The following is a 23716-nucleotide window of genomic DNA, read 5'->3' as shown; positions in this document are numbered from 1 at the left end:
GAAACACAAATGAAGACCACAGTGAGATATCACTACACACCTATAGAACAGCTACAGTATAAAAAGTGACAACACCAAATGCTGGCAAGGATGTGGACTTAGTGGGTCACACATTGCTGGTGTGAATGTAAAATGGTACAGCCTTTCTACAAAATAATCTGACAGTTTCTTTAAAAACTAAACAATATCCTTTACCATACAACTTAGCAATTGCACTCCTGGGCATTTATCGCAGAAAAACAAAAATTTATGTCCACATAAAAGCCTGTACATGATTGTTCATAGCAGCCTTATTTGTAATAGCCAAAAACTGGAAACAAACAAAATGTCCTTCAACAGTTAAATAAACTTTGGTACATCCATACTGTAGACTACTACTCAGCAATAAAAAAGCAAACTATTGATACACTCAACAATCTTGGTGGCCTTGAAGGGCATTATACTGACTGCAAAAAAGCCAATTTCAAAAGGCTGCATAGTGTATGATTCTATTTGCAGAACATTTCAAAATGACAAAATTATAGAGATGAAAAACAGAGTGGAGGGGGCTAGTGAGACAATAAAGGGGTAACACAAGGGAGATCTTTGGGTGATGGAATAGTTCTGTATCCTGATTGCAGTGGTGGCTACACTTACCTATACACATGAGAAAATGACATAGAACTATACACACACACTGTACCAATCTCAGATCCCTGGTTCTGATATTGTTCTACACTCACGTAAGATGAAACTGTTGGAAGAAACTAAATGAAGGATGCACCAGACCTCTCTATACTATCTTTGCACATTTCTGTGAATCTATAATTGTTTCAAAATAAAAATTTTAAAAATCAAAATAAAAGGTGCACAGCCAGTAAGTGGGAGAGCTGGGATTCTGGTCCACATCTTTCTGCTCCAAAGTTCCAGTTTTCCAATCAGGTCAAATTACTGATGGTTTTGCATTTATGAAAATATTTCATATCTTTGTGCATCAGCAACTACAAATTTATACCTAAACTGCCCTTCCCCCACCTAGCTAACTTTTAATTTCTTTTAAGACCAAATTCACATACCTTCTCCTCCAGGAAGCTTCTCCAACTTCCCATCCTAATATCACTGCTCCTTCTCTGTAATTCCTGTGCACAGCACTTCTTCAACTGAATTGTAATTATTAGTTTAACTTGTTTCTGTCTCCTTCCATGCATAAGACACAGAATTGGAGAAAATATTTGCAATGCATATCCAATAAAGGACTTGTCTGTAGAATATATAAGAAACTCTTACAACTCAATCATAAGAAGACAAACAACTCAATTTTTTAAAATACGGGGGGTGTGTAAGATCTGAACAGACATTTCACCAAAGGAGATATGCAGATGACAAAAAAGCACATGAAAAGATTCTCAATATCATTAATCAATAGGAAAATGCAAATAAAACCACAACAAGATATCACTGCATACCAATTTTTTTTTTTTTAATTTTATTTTTTGATTGGTAAGGGGATCGCAACTCTCGGCACCACGCTCAGCCAGTGAGCGCACCGGCCATCCCTATGTAGGATCCGAACCTGGGGCCTCAGCGCTACCAGCGTGCACTCTCCTGAGTGAGCCACAGGGCCGGCCCTGCATACCAATTTAAAATGGCTAAAGCTAAAAAGATCAACCATACCAAGTGCTGACAAGGAGGTAGAGTACCTGAAACTCTAATACACAGCTGGCAGCAATGTGAAATGGTGCACACATTCTGAAAAACAGTCTGGCAAATTCCTAAAAAGTTAAATACACACATACCATATGACCTAGCCATTCTACTCTCAGGAATTTACCCAAAAGAAATGACTGCATATTTTCCCACAACATTTTTTTCACAAATGCTTATAGTGGCTTTCTTTTATAGCCCCAAATTGGAAACAACCTAAATGTCTGTCAACAAGTGAATAGATAAGTAAATTGTGGTATATCCATATATCCTTTACAATTCAGCAGTAAAGGAATGAACTGTTGATACACACAACAACATGGATGAACATCAAAATAATTATGCTGAGTGAAAGAAGAGTACATGCTGTATGATTCCACATACATGAAGTCTAGAAAATGTTAACTAATTTATAGTGATAGAAAGCAGATTAGTGCTTGCCTAGGGATGAAGGACAGAAGATGGAAAGGGGCAGGAGGGAAGGATAAGGCTCAGGAGCAAACTTTAGGGGTAACGGTTATGTTCATTAACTTGATTGTGGGAATAGTTTCATGAGTGTATACATATGATAAAATTCATCAAGTTGTACAATTTAACTAGGCGCAGGGCTTTGATTGTCAATTACACCTCAACGAAGGTGCAAGAAAAAATAATAATGGGTATCATTTAATAGGCATCTGCATTGTGGGGAAAAACTTTATATAAAAAATTATTTGGGTTAGAGCACAGTGTTGATAACACCAAGGTCAAATGTTGGGATCCCCATACTGGCAAGCCACCTATATAGATATATAAATCTTCTCTCAAGATAGGTACTACATTATTCAGCCTATTTTGCAGATGAGAAAACTGCGTGAGAAAGTCCAGATGGTCATGCCGCTATGGTCAAGTCAGGACCCCACCCAGACAGTCAGGAGAACAGACTCTGGTTCCGCTTCTGCTGCAAAAGAGTTCCTTCCCCTTTCCAGGCCTCCACTTCCTCAGATGAAAGATGTGCACGCTAATCAACAAGCCTTCCACGGAACTCTTTCTGCCCTAAATCATGCTATCTGGGTGCCCTGCTGAACAGAGTTTTTCTCCTTCTGCAGCTGAAGGCAGAGGCCACACCCATCTTAGCAGTACCTACCCAGCTTGCTCCCACCACAGCTGTCTCTTCCCCCAGCCCTACCCCTCTGCAAAAGCCCCTGACCCTCCGTTTACTGCTTTGTTCCCCAGTTAGAAGGTTGAGCATTTAAAACTCTTGTGTTCAGGGATGGGGAACCCTGGGACCCACAGGAACGTGAGACATCATTTCTCTGGCTAGAGCTCTTGAAGGAAAGGCCAGAGATGAGCGGTTGCAGGATGGATGAGAAAGAGAAGGTCCTACTCAGTCTTGATGTAGGGAAGCTCCTCCCCTAGTCCCTTGTCAGATCTGCATGTCCAAGGCCGGCAGGAACAGGCTGAGATATTTGGCTGGACACACAGTAGGCTTTCAGGAAATATCTGTAGAAGTGAATTAAATCCCTCTTGCCAGAGGAATAATGTCTTCCTCGACCACAGAGGAAAACCAACAATATCCATCTCAATGTGTTCCCCCGAAAAAGCTCTGAGGGTCCAGAGGCTGAGGAGCACCACCACCCCCCACCCCACCCCCTCCAGCTATCTGGCTGGAAGGCCTGGGGGCCCACCGGCAGTGCAGCTCACCCCCTGGGGCTTCGCATGCGGGAGGGGACTACACTACAAGACTCTATGAATGCTCCCAGCTCTGGAAGAGCCCTTGGGGTTTGCAAGGAACCATGCAACATTTTGAAAAGCTCCAAGCACTTTGAGCTGCAGCTGTTTACATAGATTCAAAGGTGGAAACATATTCCCCAAGGGAAGGGACTCTGCCTATTGGAACTGGATTTTGGAACTCCCGTGCGTGGGCGAGTACTTGCTGTAAAGAACACTCTCTAGCTTTGAGAAGCTGTGGCGGTCACAGACAGCCTAGTTTTCATCTCTGTTGCTTATGAGCTGTGAAATCTTGGGCAAGTCTCTTTATCTCTCTGAGATTCAATTTCCACATCTGCAATATGGGGATAGGTACCCTGTTAGGCCATTGCAGAATTAAACAGGATAATGTAGAGCACAAAACACAGTACCTGGAACTATCATGAGCTCTGTCAGTGCCCTTCTTTCCCTCTCTTCCTCATGAACATAATTACAGGTCCTCAGAATAAGATCTCCTTAGCTGGTTCTTCTGACCTGGAAAACCAAACTCCTGATGAGGAAGAGGACTTAATTCCAAGCACACTAGAGGGGCACCTCAGGAAGTACTTTGGGGCTGAGGCATCAGATACAGGGCAGGGCCTGGAGCGGGGAGAGTCAGGGCTGTCACCTGGAGACCATCCACCAGGTCCTCTTGCCAGTTACATTCAAAGGCTCAGAGATCGGGTGGCCACCCAAGCAGCGCCCCTACCTCCCACCCCCCAATCTGGGTTTCCTTCCTCCCCGGGAGCACATAACTTCACTCAGGCCCTGAGAACCTCCAGCTATGTCAGCCTGGCTTCTTAAAATGAGGGTGTGTGCCCAGACAGCCCCTATAGTCCTCACCACCTTTATCATTTTGTGAACTTACAATTCCATAGAGATAAAGCGGTGCTTAACAATTACTCCACTTCTCCCCACACCCTTTTTCAGGACACATGAAAGAGGTACAGAAATTGAACTAGGAGATTCAGAAGTAGAGGGAGGAAGGCAAAGGCGGGGACTCCACCATGTTAATTTAATTAGCTCTAATCTGCTGCAACAACAGGGCCTCGAAGAAAGAGGCTTTTGTTGAAATTTCGCATTTGGCAGTAAGTCTCCTCACCCCCATTAGAGATTATGAGTCAAAAGCTCTGATTTTGGCCCTGGCTCTCACCTCTAACATTGCTGAGGCTTCCTTTTCACACTCTGACCAACTTCTTGACTTTTACGGGAAGGAAATGTGCCACAGATGTTGGTCAGTAAGAGGAGGGTTTTCATCTGCCTTTATGAAAGGGTGTCAGTAATTCACAGACTGCCCAAGAAGCAAGAGCAAAAGTGAGAAGTGCTGCCAACTTCTCTGCATGAATAAACCAAAGCTTTCCCAATCAACTAACCACCCCCACCACAACACAAACACACACACACACACACACACACACAGACACACACACACACACACACACACACACACACACACACACACACACACACACACACACACACACACGGGTGGGGGCCTCACCATATGCAAAACATTTTCATTTTCATCATTTTATGGGACCCCTGCAACTGTCTTATGAGATAACAGAAATCTCCCTCTCATTTATTCATGCAACTGTTTATTGAGCACCAACTGTTTGCAGGTGAGGAAACAGAGGGATGCATAGGTGAAGTGACTTGCCTGATATCTCACCTCCTGTTGGTGGTAGAATCAGCACTGGAGCCAGTGTTGTGCTAGTGTAATTGGAATCTACAAAACTAAAACACCCTGGTTTGTAGGATTTTTTAAAATTTCCATGGCATAAATTTTCCCACCATGGCCAATTTCAAGCCATCAACAGTGTTTAACAATTCTTAACCAGTTTGCAAAATTCCTGAATATTTAAAAATTGCCTCTAGAGAGTTTCCAGACCAGAGGCAAGTTCTCCTGGCTCCTAATTGAATGTTCTTTCAGCCTTGCCTCTCTACCTACAGGCATGAAGAATCCACATCCTATGGAAGCTTAAACAATAACCTTAATAGAACACTACCTGAAGGATTGTTAACAGAGGTAGGATTTCACATATTTTATTTTCTTCCACATCAGTATTTTTCCAAATGTCCTATAAGCATATATGACCTTTATAATCAGAACATATCTAGGAAATTAAAATCATTTATTAGTGAGTTTACTGGAATGTTTTGGAATTACCTCCCTGCATAATTTCTGTCACTCTATTTCTCTCAGGTGGAGGAGAGAGAGAGAGAGAGAGAGAGAGAGAGTGTGCACGCGTGTGTGTGTGTGTGTGTGTGTGTGTGTGTGTGTGTGTGTGCATGTTTCCTAAGAGCTTGACTTCCCTTGCAGAAGATAGCAGGTGCCCTTAAGTTAAGCATTCGCCTGAATCTAGTGCAGTCTTACCTGGAGGATAAATTCATTTCCTTTGGAGTTCAAATTTCATCAGCAATTGAGAAAATACAACTCCCTGTCAAGATTCCACAAAACGACCTTGCCTCCTAATGGGCTGAGGTCAAAACAGATGGTTTGACTGAACCAGAAACAACTGCTCCTTCTTTCCTGAACCCTAGAGGAGGAAGTTTCCACCTACACCACTGCAAACCCCTCTCCAGACCCCCAAAGAGGCATTCTGTTCTCTCTTTCTCCAAGTTGGGATTCAAGGGGTCTTACCTCAGTGCTGGGATGAAAACCTGTCACCAGGGCTTGAGACAAGATCAAGGGTGCCAGTTCATTTCAGCTGGGCTCCATGACATCCACTGCTTCTCTCTGGGCTGCTCACTGCAGAGCTCCACACAATTGGCTCTATCTCAGCCTGCAGGGAGAAAAGCAGAGCAAAGTTGCAGGCTGAGCTCCAGAGGCACATATGTTAACGCATGCAAGAACGCACGCAAGAAGGTAAGCGCCCTTGCTCCTCCCACAGCCAACCCTGGTCACTCCTGCCACTTCACAGCCCCTTCCAGAATGACAGCCCTCACCGGAAGGAGCCAACCTCTCTCCCAAGGCCCAAACCAGCCATCTGTTCACCCAGACCCACCCCTCCTGGGACTGAGCATTTTTAGAGCAAGTTGCAGATTAAGCAAATCAAACTCTACTACAGTCATCAAATCCTTGTGCTACTCACTATTAGTGGTAACAAAAGCAAGGGTAGGAAAACAACAGATCCAGCCCAAGTCCTGTGTTTAGATAAGGCTTGCAGACAACAGATTCCAATCGCCAAAACATCAAACTTGCTCAGTCTCCCATTGACCTACAGTATGTTGTTTATGCAGTTACAAATGCCAGCTGAATCTCAATCATTTTGGAAGCATTTCTAACTGAGCCTAAATTTTCAACTCATATGAGGGTACTTCTAAAAGTTCATGAAAAGATGTGTTTTATCATTTAATTCTATTTTTCCACTAGCTTTTTAAAGTACCCTTGTACGTTATTACAGCTGTCTGGGTAGATAGCATTTGTTTTTAAAGTAACTGGTTTTCCTTGTGCCAAAGAAAGTTATGTTCAGTCTATAAATTTTAGAAAATATAATTGACAAGAAGGAAAAAAAATACCCATTCTTTCTCCACCCAGGATAACTACAGATAGCATACCCTTCCTGTTTTTAGACTTTGTTTTGCTTTCTGTTTTCCAGATTTTTTATAAAGACGTGATAAAGCTAGGTGTGGTTTACTGAGTGCTGTGTCATTAAGCAGTCTTCCAGAGCACCATGTTAACGGCTTCTGCAGTGTCATTTTAGTGGCTACATAATATGTATGTACCCATGGATCTCCTATGATCCGTGCATGCACAGTACCCTACATAGCTGTACCATAAATTGTACCCAACCCCCCAAGGCTAGATATTTAAGTCATCTCCAACTTTTTTTTGTTCATTGCAAATAATGTTTGAAACTAAATCTTTGGGGGAGATCAATGATTACTTCCTTAAGAGACAATCTTAGAAATCAAATTGCAGGGTCAAAGAGTTTCCTAACTTCTCAGGCTTTTGAACAGTCTTGGCATGCTACCTCCCAGACTACTGTGCCATAGAAACTCCTCCCAGCAGTGGAGGAATGTGCCCATTCCCGTAATGATTCTCTCCTCCCCCAGTCTCTCCCTAACCCACCTCCTCCTCACCAAGTGTAACAGTTCTAATGCAAATGAACGTGGAGTTGTGGAGTCCGACTTTTCCTTTTTCATGCTCACACTCAGCTCAGCCCAAGTCTAAGATCCATGATGCTAAAATGAGCTCTCCTAATCCAGGCTGGGGGATAGGGTTGCATGAGTAAGAACTGGTAAGGGGTGGGAAAGTTAAGAAACCCACTGAGGGACAGAGAAGGTGTGGTAGATACACAAGGACAGTGAGCAGGGGAAAGAAACCTTTACATACAAAGAGAAACAAGAGTCATCCCATGAAAGAGCAGATGCTGATAGGAACTAACATCAGATAAAACTTAAGCTGAAGTGAGCCATTTAAGGGGGTGGAAATGTCAAGGTCTCACAAAGATTCAGGACAGAACAGAACAAACAACCAAGGGATCAGGTGAGGTGGAAAAAGAAAAAGTTGCTTGAGGCCTTGGGCACTCTGCTGCTGTCTATAATTAATGCCAGCAATGCACCAGCAGCCAGAGTCACTGTGGGGATGGACAGCAGTCAGGGAAGAGATCCCACACGCACATACAGCAGATGGAGCTGGTGGCCAGCAGGGAACCCACCAATAAGGAATCTTTTCAGGGGAACAGGAGCAAAATGTTCCAGGGGAATGTGGGGTGCTACTGGGCTGCCGACCCACCTGCCTCCTTAATGGAAAGCAAGACCCTTCTCTCAATCTCTCTCTAGCTAGCCTCTCCTATCCCTCCTTTTACTCCAGGCCAACCCTTCAGTGAGAGATGGATACTTCAGCAGGTAATCTGTCTAGACAGATGAATGGATTTCTGTGGCCCTCTGACCCAGGCAAAGACCTTGGATACCCAAGCCCCTTCCTAGCTGACCTTGTCCAGTCACCCCATGCACCCTTCACTCTTGCAGACTCAAGAGGGAATGTGGATTTCCATTTGTGCTTTTCAAATCCTTTGGAAAACAGCTTGCAGACCTCCAATATCATGAAACAGGCAAGTTGTTCTACCCACCTACCCTGCCCTTACCCACCCACTCACACGCCTAGGCCTCACACACTCACACCCTGACGGACAAAGGGACTTTGATTTAAGATCAATTCATCCATAAGATAAGGGAGCTGGACCAGTCAAATACTCTTTCGAAACTAAAACTAAGAAAAAGACTACAGGCAGCTGGTGGTGCACCCCAGAGTTAAAGGAAAGGTAGTGTTAGCAATGCGACAAACAATGCCAGGCACAAGGTCAGGTGGTAGGGCTGCAGGGGCCTGCGGAAGGACAGGAAGCTGGCCTACGAAGAAAACAGGGGAGAGGCCCAGGAGGAGGCCAACAGGAAAACACACAGCCCCAGGGACAGCGGACGCTTGCAGGCTCCAGAAGCTGCGAGGCTCGCCTGTACTTCTCACTTTTTATTCCTGTACACATTTCCTGAATCCCTTCAATAAACCCCCTTTTTGTTGGAATTTGGGTGGGTCTCTCTGTTCCTTGCAACCGAATTGCCCCACATAAAATGACCTCTCCCAGGCCCCAAGGCTGCAGCAATCCTGGGCTGGGAAATTGGGACAGTCAGAGCAGGTCTTCTTTCCAGTTCTGTTGAGCACAGCAAGTGGATGCAAACTGGAGGCCTGAGCCAGGAGGCTGGGCCCTGGAGGTGGGAGCTGCAGTCACCAGCCTGCAAGGGACAGGCAGAGGAAGAGGAAGCACAGGCCTCAGGTTCTTCACCTCGTACAAGAGCTTGGTTTAGACTGGTCCTGGGTCCCCACTTGCTCTGACTACCGGGGTATTACAGGGCTCTGCAGGAGAATAGAAGTCTCTCCCATGCTCCAGTGCATAGCTCTGGGGCAGGCTTGGGCCATCCATGTGGCTGCTCCAAAGCTTTTTTTTTTTTTTTATTCTGAATTCTAAAGGTTTTTCTATTACGTAGATTTTACAATCCTATCACCCTACTCAGCATTACACATTCAGCTGATCACAGGGTTCCCTGGCACGCCCCCTGTTCCCCAAACCACCCATACACTCATGTGCTTCCCTGCAGTTTTAATACAGCCCCACTTAATTCACAACCCCTCTGCACTCTGTTACCACCAGATCTGCTCCCCAACCTCCCTTCCCACCCCACCAGGGTCACTGGACTTGACCTCTCAAATTGGCTTCCTTACTCTTCTCCCGAGGACCAGCCAAGATTTTACTCAGCTCCTTCCTCCTGCTCTAGCCTGTTCTCTGCTTTCTCTCTCCTGCCTTCACTGCACTATCCTCCCACCCTACAGCCCTGGGCAGCAGCTCAGCCAATCCCCTTTCTCCTTTACCCTCAGACCCAGAAACATCAAGAAGGCCCAGAAGATGATTCTAAGGAAGGAAGCAGCTAAATGAGAGCCTGCCGTGGCTTCATTAACTCCCTCGTGCCTTCAGCAGGTGTTTCCTTCAAGTGTACATGTGTGAGGCACAGGCCACAGGCCCAGAGCCAGGATTTAGAGAGCCCACAAAGAACCAAGAACCCAAAGAGTTCATAAATTGAGCCAAGAGCATATACCCTAAGAATTTCATGGCCCAGCCCCTCAAAGCAGGACATTGGTAAAGGGCATTTTTTTGAGTCAGGGAATGAGTTAGCTGGTCACAGGAGAAAGGCTCCGGCCCTAGGTTCCTTGTTTCAATGGGCCCATCACCGACAGGCATGCAGGAACCACAGAGTAAAGATAACCCTGATAACCGTGGATCCATTATTCCACGTTATCTGTGATGTGAGCAGTTGTTCTGATTGTGTTTAGATACAGAAGCTAAATTAGCTAAGAGCTTTTATAGATCCTGTGCATAAAACATTGCAGGATCTGGGTATCTACAAATTCACGGAGTACTGCAGTCAAATCAAAGGACACTACACCCAAAACACAGTAAGAACTTCTGCTAAGATCATCAAACTTCTGGAATTATTTCCACCCTCCCTTCCCCTCCCAGGGCTCACGCCCCTTTTTGATGGTTCATCTAAGGGGCCTGGACCCAACATTGTGGGGCTCCTGTCCTAGACCAAGTGTTAACCACAAGTCTTCCTTTTTAAAAAAATTTTAATTCACTTTTGTCAATTACTATGTGCTGTGCACTTTATGTACTAAATTATTCATTTATTCCTATTAGGCAAGGAATCTTTTTTCCATTTTCAGATGAGGTAATAAAAGCTTTAGTAATTAGCCCATGCACAAAGCTGGTAAGTGACTAAGCCAGAATTTCACACACAAACTTCCTCCCAGAGGCCTTGCTTCTCTCCAGTGTCAGGATAAAGCTAGGCCAAGAGATCTCAGTAAGGAGCTGAAATTAAGTATGACTTGAACACTGAATACATGGGTGGATTCTGACAAAAAGAGAAACCAGGAAAGGGAAGCGCTTCTGTCACTGCCAAATGCAAAATACCCAAAGGAGTGCCCTTGCTCATTGATTTGACTGTGTCGTTAATACATTCTCTATAGCAAACAATCACTCAGTGTTGATCGCGTCTATACTAGGTCTATACTAGGTATCAATCTGGATACCTGCAGAGACACTAAGCCCTTTTTTTAATCAAAGCAATACATGTACATGACTTTTAAAGTCCAGTGGTATTACAAGGCTCATAAGGGGAAATAGCATACCCCTCCATAACCTTACTTTCTGCTGCCCAAATGCAATGACTTTCAACTCTTTTATCTATCTACTTTTGGAGTTGTTTTAGTGTATCTAAATAGCAAGCTCATATGGCTCTTTTTCTTCAATGTTAGATATTATTCATTTACTTACTACTATAGAAAATGAGGATTTAGCTCTTTTACCACCATCCCATATACCCCTTCCCCTTCCCACATTCTCCCAATATATTATATCATTTTTTAAGTCAACACCAGAAGTTACATTATTATGCATAGATAAATTATTGTTCATAGCTCAGCCATGTGGGGTGCTATGATTAATTTTTTTCAGGTACATTCCTTAGTAGTCATTTCTGGAGTCCACTTTTGTTTATTTGCTTAATTTTCTATGTATCTGTGACTAATTCAGCCCTCAACTTTCCAACAAAACTATAAAACTCATCACAGTACAGCCAAATACCATCAGTTTTTTTGTTTGTTTGTTTTGTCCTGAAGATCTCGCTTCTGGAATCTTCTGCCCTCCTACCCCAACCTGAACTGGTTGCTCTCTAGGCTTAAAGAGACAAATGTTCTTTCTTAGCTTACTCCCTAGTTTTAGAGGAACATATGCATAGTAGATAACCCAGAAAGGCTGTACACTGAAGGGAGTTAAACTAATTGAGTCTTCTCATATCCAAAATGTCATCATTCCACCCTCACATTTGATTAATAATTTGTCTGGATATAATTCCTCATTGGAAATAATATACTCTCAGAATTATAAGGGTATGGCTTCACTGTCTTCTTGCTTCCAGTGTTGCCATAGAGATATCTAATGTCAATCAGATTTCTCTTCTTGTATTTAATTTGTTTGGGGTCTGGGGGGTGGGGGGATGGGTTCTGTCTAGAAGCATTTCTTCTGGTATGTGTCTTTTTTTCATCCACAGCCCTGGGTGCTCAGGTGGGCTTTCCAATCTAGAAGCTGATGTTCTCCAGTTCTCAAAATGCTTCTTGTATTATTTCATTGATAATCCTTCCCCTGCATTGTCTCTACTCTCTTTTTCTGGATGTCTTATTATTCAGATGTTGGACTTCTGAAAACAATCCTTATAATTTTTCATTTCGTTGCCTTTTATTGTTCGACTTCCTGCAATTTAAATTTTCTTCGTCTTTGTATTCTGAACCCTCTACTGATGGATTTATTTTTGCTGTCATACTTTTAATACCCAAGAGTTCTTTCTTATTCTCTGGATACTCATTGTTGCCCACTGCTCTTATTTCATTAACACAATATCTTCTCTTGTCTCTCTGTGACTAGTAATTACAGTTTTAGTGGCGTTTTCTTACGCTCTCTCCATAGGTCTCTATTTTCTTGGGAGTTTCTTTTCATGTCGTTGTTGTGGTTTGTCTCTTTTGGTTTCTGTCTTTTTTGTTTCAAACTTTTCTCAAGTATCTGGTGATCCTTAGCTGTCTTTTTAAATTTAAAAGTGAGACACTGAAAAAGCTGCCTAGATGCTCGGCATGCATAGACAAGACTGCTGAACTGGTGGATCTTACCAGAGGGTGATTGGGAGCAATCTGTACACCTTATTTGGAGAACCCTAAATATTGATATCTCTAGGCCTTTTCTCTTGGGTTGTTCAGTTTGTGCAGAGAGACTCCTCTAATCTAGTGACTAGGGAAAGCAGAGTAAAACCTAGTTTGCCAGTACTGTATGACTGAAGCAGAGAAAGAGGGTTGGGGGTAGGGGAGGTCTCACTGTTGAGTACCCTTGGAGGGTCTCATCTCTTCTTCTCTGACTCCACTTTGGCCCTGCCTCTTGCTCTCTCAGCAACTGGTGCAACTCCCTGTCTTCTGTGCCCCACTACACATGCCTGTCTCTCCTCCTAGACAGAGAGCTCCTCCAGGAGAGGCTGTGGCTCATTTATCTTTGTATTCACAGTGCCTAGCAGAGTGGCCCATTAGGTGACCAATAACTGAGAATAACCATTAGTAAGTGTTGTGATACTAAAAATAACCACCATTTATTGACCGCAAATCAAATCAGCACCAGGTTAAACACTATATACGGTACTCACACCAGTGCTGTGAGTTAGGAATGATTCATACAGATTAAGATGAGAAATTGAGGATTGGAGAAGTTCCCAAGTTCATACAGCTAAGAAGTGGCACATCTGGAATTTAAATTCAAGTCTGTCTGGCTGCAAAGCTTGTCTTTTCCCAAACCCTTATCGGGCTTTCTGAGGAAGGTGGCCCTGCAAGAAGTAAAGGGGAAGGCAGTGAGTTACCTCCCTGCCCTCAACTGTGAGTCACCACAGCTGGCTGGGGACAAGGGCAAGACTCCTCAAGTGCAGAAGCATTTGCCTGGGAAAGGCCTTTGGCCACTTCCTCACTGCCTGTTCTTTCCTCTTCCAAATTTACAGCCCATAATAAAATGTTTGTTGTGTAGAGCAAAAAAAAAAAAAAAAAAAGGACCTGCTACAAGCCCTCTGGCAGGAAGCATCTTCTGGGGATTTACTCCTAACACCATCCTCCCAGCACCAGCACCTTACAGACTGACAAAGGCAATCCCTGCAGCCTGCTCTGAGATAAATAATGATTTGGCCTAACTGCCTTTGTCAGAGCTCCCTGGCTGCCTTTCTCCCTCTCTCACCTGGGACAGACTCTCATGACCATGGTTCCTAAAAGGATAAGACAAGAAGAGTAAGGTCCCAAGCCTGGTTGCCCACCAGGGCTCAGATCCACGCATCATCCCAGGGAATTTTCCCTCTTTCATCTTGCTGCTTGACTCACTCTCAAGGTTGGAATTGGCAAGTAAAAATAAGACTGTCCAGTGGGGCAGGAGGGCCTACTACAGCCCCAAGGTACTCCCTGCCATGGGCTGCTGCCGCTCCCACCACCTGCTCTGACATCTTGGTCTAACCTAGAGAGCACCCACTCATGCTCACTGGTGGCTGGATACATCCTGATCACAATGGGCAAACAAGCATCAGGAAGGCTGAGCTCACTCCACAAGGCCTCCTACAGCTGGGCAGTGTGCTGAGTCCAGGGCTGTGCAGAGTGCCCAGCCATCATCCCCACTGTCAAGATGTCATGGTCTAACACAGCTAACTTCAAATGACCTAGTAAGTATGAAATGAAAGGTCTTCTCTTTCCTTTGTGGGCCATGAATTTGAGGGGGCTCATCCTGAACTGAGGCTGGCTGTAGCTGAAGCCTAGCCAAAAGGCCTGGGTATGACAGAGACCAGCAAGATAAGGAAGGGACGGATCTCTTCAGCTGTAAGAGTAGCGTCGGTCTCTGTCTACACATGCGCGCACACACACACAAACACACTAAGGCTCCCGGACCCCTAGGAGCACACCGGGCCCCATCCCAGACCCTAGAGCAATACTAATCCCTCCCGGGGCAAATGTAAGGTGCCTCCAGCCACACTAGCTCAGTGCTGAGGTCTGACTGCCAGGCCACCCTGATGTGTTTTGTTAGAAGCCCTGTATCTCTGAGGCCAGGGCCCCACCTTGCCCTCATCAGTATTTCTGGAGGATAACAACTGCCACCACAGTCCCCTGACAACCCGCCCCTCCTGTTCCTTTTCTAGACCACCAGCCTCTCCTGGACCTGGCAAGGAGCCTGCTTGCCCTCCTGGCAGCTCCAACATGTTACTTAAATTTTACCTATAAAATTTACAGCTTCCTGTAGGCTGGCATGTCTAGAACACCCTCCTCCACCCTCACCAAGCTGTTGACAGCTATCCCGACCCAACTCTCCCGCCCAGACATTCTCCAGCAACCAGGAAGGCAGGCAGGAGCGCTTGCTCACCCAGGCGGTGGCACAGCCAGGCCGCCCGCCTCCCTGCCTCTCCCTGACTCCCTCCCCTCTTCCCCACCTCCCTCCGCAGGCCCCAGCTGGTTAGTAGTTTCAACTGTGCAGGGACCACATCCATGACTGTGAGCATTTTTACAGACACCTGTGGGTGCTTTAACAGATGTGTACTCTCAGAATGGCAAGGGGTGTGTCAGTCAGCAATAACAAACCCTTCTGTGTGGCTCTTTCATACTTTCTCATCTTTTCACATCTATGATCTAATTTGAACACAAAAACTCATCTGAGGCTAGGCAGTTGCACAATTATTATCTCCTTTAATGGACAAGAAAATGAGGGTCATAATTAAGTAGCCTGAGGCTACACAGCTGCCGGATGGTAGAGTCTAGACCATAATTTAGGTTCTTAACATTTGCGTAAAAATTTACCTATAAAATTCACATCTAAAATATCTTTTATTTTACAGGTAAATTTATAAAATAGAAAAATGCAAATAAGTATAAAAATACATTCTATAGGTAAATATTTTATATAAGTATATAAAATATAAAAAATCTATTTATAAATATATTTTATAAAATATTTACCTATAAGATGTATTTTTACACTCATTTGTATTTTTATATTTTTTGTTTCACAAAGGTGGCTAATTCAGGTCTCTGTGCACTACCAGTCATAGAACAATAGAAAAACCATGGGCTTTGTAATACAGTCAGCTCGGGGGATTCAAATCACAGTTTCACCACTGTGTGACTTCCGGCAGATAAACCTATCACTCTTCAGTTTCCTCACCTGTGCAGTACAGATCATCATACCCATTCTTTAGGATGGTCAGGCAGTCTAAGAGATATCTGTGTGTAGTACCTAGTATGTTGTGGGCACTGAAGGAACAGTAGCTATTCTTTCATTCATCTTGTGCTTTCCAGCCACAACAAATTACTCATGGTTACCCAGACATGCCACAGACATTCTACTTCGTTCTTGTGTTTCTGATGCCACCCATGCCAAAATATCCTTTCTCCCACTCTCAACCTAGCAGAACTCTTCTCTCCTTTAACATCCAGGTCACACTCTATCTTCTCAGTGAAGCCTTCCCCATCATCCTCTGGGCCCCCACACCCAACTCTTCATCTGATGTACAATGTGTTTTGTTCTGCCTATGCTTAGGTGTTTACCTATCTGACTCGCCAACTCCCCCGTGAAAAGACAATGTCTTGTTCATCTATTTGTATCTCCCACCCCTCTCTCCACTCCCTGAGAACTAGTATTTAATGATGCCTTTTAGAATAACCTTAGTGGTCTTATTCAAATAAGACCAGCCCATTATTTTTTAGAATGCTAATCAATACAAAAAATTATATAAAGCTAAAAATCACCCGTTTCCTCCATCCAGGGGGAAAAAAAGAGAATAGATTAATATCATTCCTCACTTGTCTCTATATGTACATATGGAAAAAGAGTGGAAGAGGGAAAGAAGGAGCCTTAAAGAAGGATGCAGATTGCTTTATAAAATAACTATTTTGTTTTTTTAAATGTTATTTTAAGTCTACAGAAAACTAAAACTAAAAGAAAAGCTGAACTTCTAATAAAAGTTATGGCATGTACACCTCCTCCACTTTTCTTCCCAACTTTCTATTTCTGGCACATCTTTTTACTTTGCCACGTTACATTCCTTAGCCTTAACTGGCCAGCCCTGCTTAGCTTTGCTTCTCTATTTGAATCGATTAAGGACTCACCAAATGGCTTTTAACCACACCTGCCTAAGTATGTTTGTTGATTAATTTCTTTTTCATCATCAAGTTAAGTTTTCCCAAGAAGTGCTAAATTCCCCAAGTTCTTGCATGTATGAGATTGTCTGCCTGCTTTATGCTTGCAGAGTAATTTGAGTGTGAAAGTCTTCAGTCCCACTGCCGTCCCCTAGAACTCTGTAAACTTTTCTACCTGGTGTCTTTCTTCTGCTGCAGGTCACGCCTGAGGCCAACATGACTTTTCCCTGTGGCAGACACTAATTGCTCCCAATATCCAGATTTTCCTATCAGTAACAGAAAGCCTTCTCCAAACCTGAGCTGTAAGAGGGCCCACAACCACCCCGCTGAAGGCCTCTTCCCAGCCTTCTTTGCAGTGAGGAATGTCCATGCGACTTTAAGTTCTAGTCAGTGGAACATGAGAGCAGCGATATGTGCCTACCAGGAGTCCCCAGTTACCCGTCTGAAGGATCACCTCTGTACAAGCTTTAGATCTCTGATTTAGGTCCTTTATTTTTTTCTCAACATGTGCTGTGGTTTTCCTCAAGCCTTCATTCTCTGTTAATAATTCAGTTTTCAATGGATTCTGTTCTGATCTTTATCAACTTTTTCTGTAATGATATTGTCTGTATCCTCGATTTTTTCTTAGCTTTGTAATTACCCTTTTTATTTCATGCTATAGTTTCAACACCTTGTTTTTGAGCTCGTGATTTATTAGTTTTCAGTAAACTTTATTCTGAATGAATGAATACCCCATACTGCCCCTCTTATCCAAAAGCCAATTCCAACCCAGAAATTATCTTGGGGGATGAGAAGAGCAGGCAAAAGGTGTCCCATTCATCATTGGTGAGATAGGATGATTTTACTCATCTGTCACGCCTTCCACCTCCCCAGATCCTATTCATGCTTAAAGCTCAAGGCCCACTTGCCCCAGATTCTTCCAGTCAATGCTGACTGTCCCTGTTCCAGTCCCAAAAGTGTTCCTCTGAACTAAAGGATTCACAGGTGAAGCCTGGGCTCCCAGATGAACCTGGCACTTTTGAGAAAGGGGATGAATCTCCTACTTCTCCCTGTTCACACATGGTTGGGCACATAAAGGTTTTCTTTGAAGATTTCTGGACTACTGAATGGCTGATGAAAACAAACTAGATCCAAGACTCAAAAGAGGTCGTCAACGTCAGACCCACTAGTCCCAATCTAACAAGAAGTTGGATAACACCATGAGGCAAGTGGAAGGAAGAAGATTCAGCAAGGAGAGTTGCCCTGGAAAGATTAAGGCAGAAGAAAGAAAACAAAAAAACAAAAAAGAGAAAGAAAATAAAGACTAAGGGAGAGGAAACAAGCATCTTAGCTGGCGGGCCAGACCTCACATTCTGCCCCTGCAGCCTCTGAAGTAGAGGCCGAGAGCATGGGCTCTGAGGCAAGTCCAAGTCCAAGCACCTCACCTCACTCACGGTCTGACTCTGAACAAGTCACCAAGCCTTCTCCAGCCTTTGTTTCCTCACTATTAAATTGAGACAGTAATAGTATACGCCACACGAGGAGGTTATGAAAAGTACAGTAGATACTGCGTGTAATGGCTCCAGCCTCATATCCCTCCACTTCCTGCCTCACATGTTCCTCTCCAGGAACATCAAGCTGCTGTTTCCCTGACACACACAATGAGCCGGCTATTCCCTACCCTCGAATCTCTGCTCCTGAAGCCCGTTCTCCCCAAATGCCCTTTTCCCAGAAGCTAACAGCTGCTACACCCAGCTTAGGTACTGCTTCTTCCAGAAAGCTCTCCCAAACTCACTGTATATTCTTCCCATCCTCAGCGCACACCCAAATCATAATATTTATCACACTATGTTGTAATTAATATGTGCATGTCTATCTCTAAGTTCCAGAGGGAACAAAACTGTGGGGCTTATTTGGATCTATCTTCTAAAAACGAGCATTGTGCGTGGCCTGCAGCAGGCACTCAGTGCTTGCTGAAAGAATGAACAAAGCAAGGACTCTGAGAAAAGAGGAAGAGGGTGACATGAAAAGTGTGTCTACCACTAACATCCAAGGCCCTGCTAGTTATACTGTTATGTGTGTATACACACCTATGATGTGTGTTATTTGTGTAGGTATTCCCAATGCCTACACAATGCCTAGCATATAATAGGCACTCAATAAATATTTGATGAACAAGCGAATGTCGAATGAACTCTGTAAGAGAAGAAATTCACAGCCCAGACCCACAGCTGCAAGATAAGCCCTTAACAATGCTGATACTGAATTCCATTTACAAACTTAAAGGCATTTAAGGCAGCCAAGCAGTGATACCCACCAATCTGTGGCCATGTTCACGACAGGTGTGTTTATTCCCAATCATAACTAGATAATGAGTACAAATGGATATCACAGCTTTAAAGGGCAAGAAAAAAAAATGTAAACCAGGGTGGACACAAACACTCTTACCAAAAAGAGAAATGAGCAAACGTATGCAGGATCTAAAAGTCATGCTATTCACACACTGTCTCATGAGTTCTTTGCTATGTTCTTAGAGGAATGGTAGAAAGCTTCCATCAGCCTCTGGAAGGAGAACTTATTCAGCCAACCCTCCGTGAACCACAAGGACTAAGCATTTCTCAGACCCAAAGGACAGAGAATTACTAGCAGTGAAAAAACCTGTAAAATGAGATAGGGAAAGAGACTAACATAGCTGCACCCAACCCCAACTTCACCACACAGTAGCAATGAAACTTTGAGTCTCTAACCCTCTCTGAAACTCGGTTTTCTCATTTGTAAAATAGGGCTAATGATACCAAGATACCGGTTGTCTTGGTATCATTATATGAGGATTAGATGAGAAAACACACATAATACCTAATCAGGGCCAGACACACAGCAAAAGCCCAGAAGATGGTAAACATTCCCATGTTTACTTTGGCAACGCTCAGCTAAGACTCAAGTCAAGAGGCTCTTCCTCATTTACAGGAAAGAAAGGGACAGGCATTAAACATGGTGGGTTCTCATAATTCCTACTCAGAGGACCTTCAAGAGGTTGCAAAAGGTATCATGTTCCTAAAGTTAAAGCTTAATGAAGTCTCATCACTGTGCTAGGGAGACTCCACGAATCAGGAGACGGATGCAGATTTAGAAAGACTAACAAAAAAAAATTTACAATCATCTTCCTGGGACATGTAGTTCTTTTCCAGTTGCCAAACTTCCTAGTCACCTAAAGTGTATGTGATATATTTATTCCTGTGGAAAAAAATTTATGAATATAAAGTCAAGCAGACCTGAAGCCAAGGACAGAACAGGATGACAGTTGCCAAGAGCCAGGGAAAACAATGTTTAAGCATGCTTTGAAAGCTTTCATCTTATTCCACCTTTTCAGAGCAGGTGAAAACCACCCCACTTACATTGTCCAGGGCTTGTCCCACCCCCTCAGTCCTATTTTGCATCTTTCTGCTCATGGCCCCAGAGTCACAGGCTCTCAAATTTGGAAGGGGCCTTAGTGGGCATTAAGGTCCACCCCTCTGCAATTCAGGAGTCCTCTGATGACAAACAAGCTTGCTTCCAACTTTTGCTCGGACACCCGCCATGACAGGGAGTCTGCTGCCTTGTTCCACAGCTTGTCCCACTGCTGGGCAGTTCTATTGAGTAAGTGCTTCCTTACCTGCCTTCCTGAAACTCTTCCCCCTTCCCCCCAATATTGCTCTCCCTCCCACAGCAGCCACTCAGTATGATTCTAATCCTTCTTGCACATGAAGAAACACCTCTTATTTTTAACTCCTGCAACCTAGAAAGCCCCAATTTCCACATATATTCGACTTCCAGTATGGTGTCCTAAACCCCTGTCTCCCCAGTAGCCCATTTCTGGGTGTGCTTCATTTTGTCAGTGTCTGGATGGGACTCAGGGAAGCACGACACTCCAGATGGGTCTGAACAACCAGACAGTATAGAGTAGAACTGTCACACTCCCCCCTCCAGAGACAGACCATACACTCCTTGTGAAGGTTAATTCTAAGTGTTAAGGAATGCTGAGAAACCTGGTAAAGCTATCTTTTTAGTTGTGTCCATGAGGGTGTTTCCAGCAGAGATTAGTATGAGAGCCTGAGTGGACTGGGTGGGAAAGACCAACCCACAATGTGGAACCATCCAGTCTGCTTGGGGTCCGGAGAGAACAAAAGACAGAAAAAGGTGAAGCTCTCTCTGTCTGCTGGAGCTGGGATACACTCTTCTCTCCTGTCCATGGACATCAGAGCTCAAGACTCTTCAGTTTGGGGGTTCCAGGACTTACACCAAGGACACCACTGGCTTCCCTGGTTTTGAGGTCTTTGGACTTAGACTGAGCCATGCTACAGGCATCCAGTTTGCAGACGGCCTATCGTGGGACTTCTCTTCACAATTGCATGAGCTAATTGCCCTAACAAATTCCCTCCCATATATTTATAACATATCCTACTGATTCTGTCTCTCTGGAGATCTTTAATACACTCTTCACTTCTCTCTCCTCTCTCCCTGTCACTTAAGTGCCAGTCCTCCCACAAGGTCTGCCTCCCAATCCTGACTCTGGGAACAGAAACAAACTTGGAAGGCCCAGGGATGGTGGTGGGAGGGGGGAGAAGGTGATGGATGACACAGCTCAGTTTTTGCACTTGCAGCTGAGGGCACCCAACCAGTCAGGCTATCTCCAAAAATAACCTTCCATGTAAACAGTCAGCCTCTTGGTAGCTTCCCAGGAGCCCTTCAATCCTGCTTTCCAGGGTGTGGTCCTCAGTGTCCCTGTGCCCACTCTCCTGCCACCTTTCCAGAGCTTGATGGACTGGCTTTGTTTAGCCCACTGATATTTACAATCATCTTTTCCATATGTTTGAGGTCAAATACACTTAGAAATATACTTTCATGGAAATAGATAAATGTCCATCAACAGAAGATTGTAAAGTAAACATTCAAAATATAGAATGCAATGTAGCTATGAAAAAATTAGTATACACTGATATGGAAAGACCTCCAATACATATAGTGAAGGGAAAAAGGCAAGTTTGTAAGCGACAGTTACAATGTAATTCATTTACTGAGTTCTTACAATGTATTCGCATATAACCATGAATGCATACAAAAGGGGCTGGAAGGACCCACATCAAACTGTAAACAGCAGTCACTTCAGAGAGAAGTGGGATGGGGAAGGAATGGCACAAGGTGAGGAGTTAATATTTTCCCTTGTTTGAATATTCTGAAAGGAAACTATTTCATTTATTATTTGTGTAGAGAAGTCTCCCAGTCTTCCATACAGTTTTCATTGATGATATCAAAGCTGGAAGTGGCTGGGGAGGGCTGAGTTGAGTCCCTGAGGTGGCATGCCCTGGGTGGCATGCATCTTGCCCAAGGCCATACAGCTAGCCAGCGACAACCAGAGACCACAGTCACAATCCAGGCCCTGAAATAATGGGAGTCCTGGTGGATTAAGACGAGGGCTTCAATTTGACTACTAAATCAGATCGACTTTCCTCTTTTATTTGAGTCGAAAATTCCTATGTGGGTGAAACAGGGAGTTAGAAGAGACCCATACTCATCAAAGTCAGAAGTAGAAAGGGGAAAGGGTCTTGAAGAGGGCCCATTACCCCGGGCACGGCTGGCAGGACTGGCACCTTCTCTGGCCCCTTGCCCTCATCCATAAAGCAGAGCAAGGGACTAAGTGAGAGGAAATGGGAGGAAGATTTGCAAGCACGGCGTGCTCCACGTGTCAGGTGCTCATCTGAGCAAGCACCACATCTTCGGCACAAAAGACTGATGGCAACACTCCCTGAGTACATGCTGGTGAGGCCAGGCCAACAGTCTGGGACCTTAATTCATGTGGAAACTCAGGGAGGGAAGGCTGGGCTCAAGTCTGACGTGGATCCAACTAATACTGAGCCATTTGGGCTGTCCCATGAATTACCTCATTCAATACTCATCAAATTTTTATAAATGTGCTCCAAGACATTCAAAAGCCACTTGCCAAAAGTATACAATTGGTAAGGGGTGGATCCCTTATTTGAAATTAGGCCTCCTTACTCTAAACTCAGTGCTCCTTCCACCTTGTCTCTTTGCGACACAGCAGGGCCTCCTTACTTGAGCAGCAAAGCACACACACACACACACACACACACACACACACTCTCTCTCTCTCTCTCTCTCTCTCTCTCTCTCTCTCTCTCCCTCCCTCCCCCATAGCAGCAACAGCAGAAACAGGCTCTGAGCCAGCACAACCCCATGCTTCAAATATGCATCATGTGGCTAGGCTGATAAGATGTCTGGATGTGCTTCAAAGTAATCTGGGGTTGAAAATAAGGTTATAGGTCAGCCATGAGTTTTGACTATAATTGAAGCAGTGATGTGATACAGGGTTCATTACACCCATCTTTCTACTTGTGTATGTTTGAAATTTTCTATATTAAAAAAAATGTTTTTCTCTCAATTTGTCACCTGGCAGGAGGTTCCATTTCAATCAACTTTCTGCTTCCATCAACACAGAAAGCCGCACAATGGCCTGATGACGTGGTAATTAAAAATATTAGGATCAAAAGTTTCTACAGCTCGTGAAAACCCCAGTTGTCACAATAATAGCTATCACTTACTGAGTGTTTCCTGTATACCTGGCACTATACTGGGCCTTTTACCTATGATTTCATCTAATCCTTACAATTGCCCTGTGAGATAAGGTCTGTTATCTCCATTTTACACAGAAGCAAACTGAAGCTTAATTTAGCTTAAGTAGCCTGTCCAGGTCTACACAGCAAGAATTCAAATCCTGCCTTGCTTCTGCTCTTAATTTCTACCATCCCCACAATACATACTACTTAGCTACTTTAAGACTTTTTATGTAATTGAATTAAATCTATAAAGTGTTTAAAATAGTCACACCCTTAAAGTGTGGCCCAGTAATTCCAACTTTAGGACTTTAGCCTACGGAAATTATCTGGAAAATGAACAGAAATTTATTCACAAACATGTTAATCATAGTGTCAATTACAATAGGGGAAAATTAGGAATGGCTTGACTATCCAATAGGTACCCTCATCCAGGAAGACTTCCCCATGGCTCCAGTCCTGGGTGGATGCCCCT

At 44.0% G+C, this 23716-nt stretch overlaps 1 protein-coding gene across 4 annotated transcripts in view; it reads right to left on the bottom strand.

Moving 5' to 3' along the window:
* ST6GAL1 (ST6 beta-galactoside alpha-2,6-sialyltransferase 1) overlaps positions 1-23716 on the bottom strand; it is a 124323-nt gene that overhangs the window by 96425 nt on the left and 4182 nt on the right. For 2 of the 4 annotated variants that reach the window (XR_010024639.1, XM_063111490.1), the window contains exons 2-3: positions 6056-6197; positions 3804-3906 (exon numbers count right to left, since the gene is read on the bottom strand). The gene's annotated coding sequence lies outside the window, so the exon portion shown is untranslated. Of the gene's footprint in view, positions 1-3803; positions 3907-4564; positions 4703-6055; positions 6198-23716 lie in introns of all 4 variants that reach the window. The other 2 variants (XM_063111569.1, XM_063111652.1) reach the window with 2 other exon arrangements.

This window comes from Cynocephalus volans, chromosome 1 (assembly GCF_027409185.1).
Source record: "Cynocephalus volans isolate mCynVol1 chromosome 1, mCynVol1.pri, whole genome shotgun sequence".
In the NCBI taxonomy this organism is placed as follows: Eukaryota; Metazoa; Chordata; class Mammalia; order Dermoptera; family Cynocephalidae; genus Cynocephalus; species Cynocephalus volans.
The sequence above is the reverse complement of the archived record's forward strand: the minus strand, read 5'-3'. Positions and strand labels throughout refer to the sequence as shown.